The sequence below is a fragment of the Alosa alosa genome, chromosome 8 (genome assembly GCF_017589495.1).
Source record: "Alosa alosa isolate M-15738 ecotype Scorff River chromosome 8, AALO_Geno_1.1, whole genome shotgun sequence".
Classification (NCBI taxonomy): Eukaryota; Metazoa; Chordata; class Actinopteri; order Clupeiformes; family Clupeidae; genus Alosa; species Alosa alosa.
The window spans coordinates 30,324,136-30,331,635 of NC_063196.1; the positions used below are offsets into that span (position 1 = coordinate 30,324,136).

The following is a 7,500-nucleotide window of genomic DNA, read 5'->3' on the forward strand; positions in this document are numbered from 1 at the left end:
CATGTGATTGGTAGACAAATAGCTAAATTAGTTGCATTAACAACACACACACACACACACACACACACACACACACACACACACACACATACACATACACAGATGCACACATGTGAATTCATACTGTCTGCCCCATCTCTTGACTGACTACTCTCCTTCAGATATCATGCACATCACCATATAACTCCACATGTTCATGACCTGAATTACTATACTGTAGCCATCTCTCAAGTTATACATTGTGCTTGTTTGTGCCGTATGCAAGATGTGCGTGCGTGTGTGTGTGTGTGCGTGTGCGTGCACGTGCGCATGCGCGCGCGTGTGTGTATGTGAACGTGTGCCTGCGTGTGTGTGCGTGTGCGTGTGTATGTGAACGTGTGCCTGTGTGTGTGTGTGTGTGTGTATGTGAACGCGTGCCTGTGTGTGTGTGCGTGTGTGCGTGTGCGTGTGTATGTGAACGTGTGCCTGTATGTGAACGTGTGCCTGTGTGTGTGTGTGTGTGTGTGTGTGTATGTGAACGCGTGCCTGTGTGTGTGTGCGTGTGCGTGTGTATGTGAACGTGTGCCTGTGTGTGTATGTGAACGTGTGTGTGTGTGTGTTTGTGCGCATGTGTGTGTGTGTGTATGTGAAAGTGTGCCTGGGTGTGGATGTGAACGTGTGTGTGTGTGTGTGTGTGTGCGCATGTGTGTGTATGTGAAAGTGTGCCTGTGTGTGTGCGCATGTGTGTGTGTATGTTGAAAGTGTGCCTGGGTGTGTGTGTGTGTGTGTGCGCATGTGTGTGTGTATGTGAAAGTGTGCCTGGGTGTGTGTGTGTGTGTGTGTGCGCATGTGTGTTTGTGTATGTGAAAGTGTGCCTGGGTGTGGATGTGAACGTGTGTGTGTGTGTGTGTGTGTGCGCATGTGTGTGTGTATGTGAAAGTGTGCCTGTGTGTGTGCGCATGTGTGTGTGTATGTTAAAGTGTGCCTGGGTGTGTGTGTGTGTGTGTGTGCGCATGTGTGTGTGTATGTGAAAGTGTGCCTGGGTGTGTGTGTGTGTGTGTGCGCATGTGTGTGTGTATGTGAAAGTGTGCCTGGGTGTGTGGTGGACAGGATGTGGCACATTCTTCATGAGCTTAAGGCTTCACAGGGGAACAATTGCTGTGAAACCAAACAAAACAACACACCGAAAATAGCTGTGACCAGTACAGTGGCCACTGCTCTCTCTCTGTCTCTGCCTCTCTCTCCCTCCCTCCTCCCCTCTCTCTCTTTCTCTCTCTCTCTCCCTCCCTCTCTCTCTTCCTCTCTCTGACTCTCTCTCTCTCCCTCCCTCTCTCTCTTCCTCTCTCTGACTCTCTCTTTCTTCACTTCCACCCCTCTCTCTCTCACTGTTATGAAAGTGTCACCTTCAGTCTAGCTGTGTGTGTGTGTGTGTGTGTGTGTGTGTGTGTGTGTGTGTGTGTGTGTGTGTGTGTGTGTGTGTTGTGCGCTTTGCCTTGTTTGTCTGTGCTGCTGGCCTGGAGGTTCTCTCTTGGGATAAGTGACTGGTCACTCTGACCTGGAGCCAGAGGTTTACTGGCCACAAGGGAGATATTATTCACCGCCAGCGTGATTTACTGCCCACATAATCCAGGAGAGATACACATAGAAATTATAGATATATAGTGTATAATATAAGAACACTACTACTAAGCATAAGAATATACTAAATATACTAAAATACTAAAATACAAATTATACTAACTAACACTTAATCTAAATCAATTCTAAAAGCAGTATCCACATGGTGATTAATCAATCAAGAGGCGCTTGCAATGACTGATATACTCCATTATACTCAAGACGTGTGAGAGTAGCCATGCTTATGATTGCAGAGTTATTTAGATATCAACACAGAGGGCTAGAATTGTGGAGAGCAGTGTAAAAGTCTATTTGTGTTATTTTTGTGTTACAGTGGTTGTGTTTGTGGTTGTGTGTGAAGCTGTGTGTGTTTGTGTGAAGCTGTGTGTGTGTGTGTGTGTGTGTGTGGGGGTGGCTTGGCCAAGTAGCTGGGAGTTGGGCATCACAGAGTTATAATGGTGGTGTGATGGCTGGTGATTGTGGACCTGTGTGTGTGTATGGTGTGTGTGTCTGTGTGAATGTGTGTGTGTGTGTGTCTGTCTGTGTCTGTGTCTGTGTCTGTTTGTGTGGGTGTGTCTGTGTGTGTGTGGAGGTGGTGTATAGTTCAGGGCTGGGAGTGTCTGAGCTGGTGTGTATTTTCATCAGCGAGGTCTGGACTGGAGAGGATATGACCCCTGACTTCTGTCTGTCACCTTTCCATTCGCTGGCCACTCAGAAATTTGGACAACACCCTAATGCATGTGTGTGTGTGTGTGTGTGTCTGTGCGCTCGCGCTAAGCGCACATGTTTGTGAGTTTTGAAGCTTGCTTCCACTGCCTATGCCAGGCATCTGAGGTAGGAAGCACACACACACACACACACCACACACCACACACACACACACACACACACACACACACACACACACACACACACACACACACAGTGAGAGACGTTGTATGAATAAATCATAGTAGGTTTAGTAAAGGCATCAGAGATTTGACTTGTAGTTCTCATTTGAGTGAGTGAGAGAGGGAAAAAGAGAGAGAGAGGGACAGAAAGAGATAAGGTGGGGGAAGAGAAAGAGATAGAGAAGGTTGGGGCAAGAAAAAGAGAGAGGGGATTAGTAGGCTAGAGAATGTTCTGGATCAGAGGTGTCCCCACGAGCTGGAATTTCTGACTTTATTTGGACCTGAAGGAAGGCAGCTCACACAGACACACATAAATACACAAATGCACACAAACACATACAGTACACAAACATTCTCTCTCTCTCTCTCTCTGTCTCTCTCTCACACACACACACACACACACACACACACACACACACACATGCTAGGACACACACACACACATGCTAGGACACGCACACACACTGTAATCTGTAATACTGTCTTAAGAATACAGCTTGATCTTCAGAGCCTCCCAAGCACCCCATGTACAGAATTGGATTAGAATAATTAACTCATCACACTGGCAGAGGAGTGTGTGTGTGTCTGTGTGTGTCTCTGTGTGTGTGTGTGTGTGCGCATGTGTTTCCCCCATGCCTTCTAACTTTTCCAATGTATTGTTGTCTGTGCCCATTTATGCCTGCAGGTGTTTGTGTATATTGTTGTTTCATAACTCTGTGTGTGACAAAAAAAAGCATACAAAAAAACAAAATAAATATAAATGAAAAAGATGTGCATATAACATTAAGCACTGTAAAGCAAAGGGATGCACTGGATTTATAACTCAAGACAAAACGTCTTCTCATAATGGTCCAATCAGATTGTTTACATGTGTTCATTTGTTATTAGTTGCTGGAACATACAGGGTCTCATTCATACTCTTCAGCCTGTGGCCTGAAGGGTGTGGACCCTGAATTCTTGAAATGTATCTTAAATGTTGATATTCTCATATTAACTGAAACATGGTGTGGTAGTGACACGCTAACTGGCTGTCCCTCGGGTTATGGGGAAATAATAATACCCTCCCACAAAACTAAAACTGTAAGACGTGGTCGAGATTCAGGAGGACTTTTGGTGTGATTTAGGGAGAGTCTTGCCAAACACATATCAGTCATCACAACAGGAAAATCTCACTGCTGGATAAGAATTGACAATAAGACTGGCATATTAAAACAAAACACATACCTATGCGCAGTATATTCCCCCCCAGCAGACTCTCCTTATTTTGATGAGGAGCTTATCCACACAATTCAAACTGAAACAAGCCATTTCCAAGCCCAAAGAAATGTGCTATTGTGTGGCGATTTTAATGCAAGGAAAGGAAATATGCCTGACCAAACCGACCCACAAGGCAATAACCATGTGTTTGGTAGAATCACCCCATATACCAAACCATACCTCAACCAAAGAAACAACCTAGACCTTGTTGTAAACAAAAGTGGTAGAGAGTTAGTGCACCTCTGTCAAGCCTTAGGCCTGTATATACTTAATGGCAGGACAAAAGGGGACTCTTTATGGAGGTTTACATGTTGTTTATCTCTTGGAAGCAGTGTAGTTGACTATGCAATCACTGACATAGACCCCTCCTCCTTCAATGCATTCACTGTCAGGCAGCAAACTGCTCTTTCTGACCATAATCAAACTAATGTCTTTCTGAAAATGATTCCTGAATCCAGAAACACAAACACAGAGTCCAATAAGCTGTAAACTTAATTTGACCTACAGATGGACTCCAAACAGCTCAGAAAAAATTACACAGGCACTAAACTCACCTGAATTAGCTGAACATATTACTAATTTTACTAATAGAAAGTTCACTAACAATGCAACTGGTATAAATATGGCTGTGAAAGAGCTGAACATGATCTCCCAGGAGTCAGCACACAAGGCTGAATTAGTAAGGAAAACCCAACAGGAAAAGAAAAATCAAGATCATGATTGGTTTGACTCCGAATGCCAAAGTATTCGAAAACAGTTGAGACAGCTGTCAAAAACCTAAAACACCATCAGCCTGAAAACACAGCCCTTAGAATGAAATATTGTGAAACATTGAAAAACTTCAAACACACAATTAACAGAAAAAAATAAAGCATGCTAACCAAATTCTACACCAAATTGAAGACTCCATCAACAACAACCAGTTCTGGGAGATGTGGAATAATTTGAGCACAACCAAATCACAAGAATCCGCCCTACAAAATGAAACAACATGGATTGAGCACTTCAAAAATCTGTACAGTGAAATACCATCTGGACAGTTAAACCCAAATCAGAACCATATAAAAGAAAAACTTCAAAATTTAGAATCTATTATTAAAAACAATCAAAACCCCCTTGATTACCCCATCTCAATAGAATAATTGGCACAAAAGCTAATATCACTAAAACCCAAAAAGGCATGCGGTCCTGACAGCATCAGAACTGAGATGCTAAAATACAGCACCCCTCATTACAAAAAGCTGTGCTCAAACTGTTCAATCTCGTCCTTAGTTCTGGCTGCTTTCCTGAAACCTGGAATCAAGGGATTATTACTCCAATCTATAAAAGTGGTGACATTGGACCCAAATAACTACAGAGGTATCTGTGTGAACAGTTATCTGGGGAAGGTATTTAATTGTATTTTGAATGACAGGATTCAAACCTTCTTTAATGAACACAAATACCCTTAGTAAAAATCAAATTGGATTTCTTAAAAATTTCCGCACAACAGATCACATTTACACCCTGCACACCCTAATCAATAAACATATTTTTTCACACAAAATAGAGTGAGGCAGGGCTGCAGTCTTAGTCCAACTTTATTCAATATTTACATCAACGAATTAGCGGTGCAGTTGGAACAGTCTACAGCCCCTGGACTCAGACTCCAAGAAACGGAGGTCAAATTCCTGCTTTTTGCCGATGACTTGGTTCTTCTATCGCCCTCACAACAGGGACTGCAACAGCTCTTAGATCTGCTGGAGCAGTACTGTCAGTCATGGGCGCTGACAGTAAATCCAATGAAGACCAAAGTTATGATCTTCCAAAAAAAGCCCAGGTGTCAGGAACACAGAGACAGGTTCAGCCTAGGTAGCACCGTCCTAGAGCACACAATGCAGTACCCTTACCTTGGTCTAGTAATTACTGCATCAGGAAGTTTCAGCATGGCAGTGAATGCACTAAAAGAAAAAGCCCGAAGGGCATTCTATGCAATAAAGAGCATTGTTTATTTTGTGAACATTTCACAAAATAAACATCCCAATTACAATCTGGTGCAAAATATTTGACAGCATAATCCTGCCTATTGCGCTATGGAAGCGAGGTTTGGGGTCCACTCAGCATGCACGACTACATGAAGTGGGACAAGCATCCAATTGAAGCCCTACATGCAGAATTCTGCCGATCAATGCTAAAAGTTCAATCAAAAACACCCAACAATGCATGTAGGGCAGAATTAGGTCGTTTTCCATTGGCATTACCTATTCAGAAAAGATCCTTAAAATTCTGAACCCTGAAAAGTGTCCTCTTAGCCAGCTGGTACTGAAGTTAACTAACTCAATAACAACAATTAATAAACATCAAGCTCAGTCCAGCGCTGCTTCCCAAACATCAATTAGAGTCAACAAAATAATGAATCAAGCAAAAGAAGAATATTTAGAGCATTGGACAAACCAAACTACCAACCAAAGTAGAATGAATTCCTATCTGATCCTAAAAAGAGAGTATGAATTGGCAGAGTATCTCAGCTCTGTCAGAGATACGAAGCAGAGGCATATCCTGACCAAGTACAGGCTTAGTGACCACAACCTAGCAATAGAAACAGGCAGACACAGAAAAACCTGGCTGCCAAGAGAACAAAGGATATGTGGTCACTGTCAGGCAGAGAAGGTTGAGACAGAGGAGCGCTTTCTTCTTCACTGTGAAAAATATGACATGTTAAGACAGACCTTTTTCATAAACTTAGAGCAAACCATACCAAATTTTATAGACATTGAAGACAATGATAAAATGGCCATAATAATTATAATATATTATTATTTAATTATAATAATTATAATATATGTCTTAAAAAGTCACAACCTGAGGGACATGACTTAAGTAAACCTAATGTCAAACAGACACATATGCACACAAGCATATGTTCTCACTTGTGCGCACACACACACACACACACACACACACACACACACACACACACACACACACACACACACACACACCCTTACCTATCATTCTAGTATTATTTCTACTACTGTCTATTTTGTGCTCACATGTTTCTACATTGTATGCTGTATCTCTGTCTTCTTTCCCTTGTGATACTACTGTGCTATTTGTAACACTAGCTTTGCCAACACTGTACCAAACAGTCATGCTAATAAAGCCCCTTTGAATGAGAGAGAGAGAAGAGAGAGAGAGAGAGAGAGAGAGAGGTAATCAGATTTTGATGATATTTTCAGCGTTGCTGAGAAAGGAACACAGCTCACCTATTGTCTTCAGGAACTGAACAGGCTCCCATGGTTCCTACCTTTCAGTTGTTATGGAGATGCTCTTATTTAACAAGCATCTGCTGATGTTTTTGAGGTTATGTCTGTGTTATATATATATATATATATATATGTGTGTGTGTGTGTGTGTGTGTGTGTGTGTGGGGGGGCTGTATTTTGGGCACCAGCACATGGCGTTAAGTTCGTTTTCCACCCGCGCAAAGTTTAATTCGGTATTTTGCAAGTTTATTTTTTAAACATTGCTCCCAGGGGTGTGGCAATTAACAACCTAGGGAGGGGCCTGGTGCGTTGTCTAAAAATCGCTATCGTACACCACCTAAACCTGGTCAGAAGTCAATGGCGAGTTGTTCATATGCTATTTTAAGAGCGCATGTCAACAGTCATATTGGCAGGTGCACGCACCATCCTTCTATCATTCATGAACGCACACCAGCGTACGTCCATGCAAAGCATTACAAATTGCACGATTACAATGGGAAACTGTGGGAAAC

The 7,500-nt window shown here is 42.6% G+C and overlaps 1 protein-coding gene across 1 annotated transcript in view; it reads left to right on the top strand.

Annotated features, from left to right (window-relative positions):
• Positions 1-7,500, top strand: part of si:ch211-225h24.2 (uncharacterized protein LOC564539 homolog) — a 23,769-nt gene that overhangs the window by 7,816 nt on the left and 8,453 nt on the right. The window lies entirely within an intron of this gene.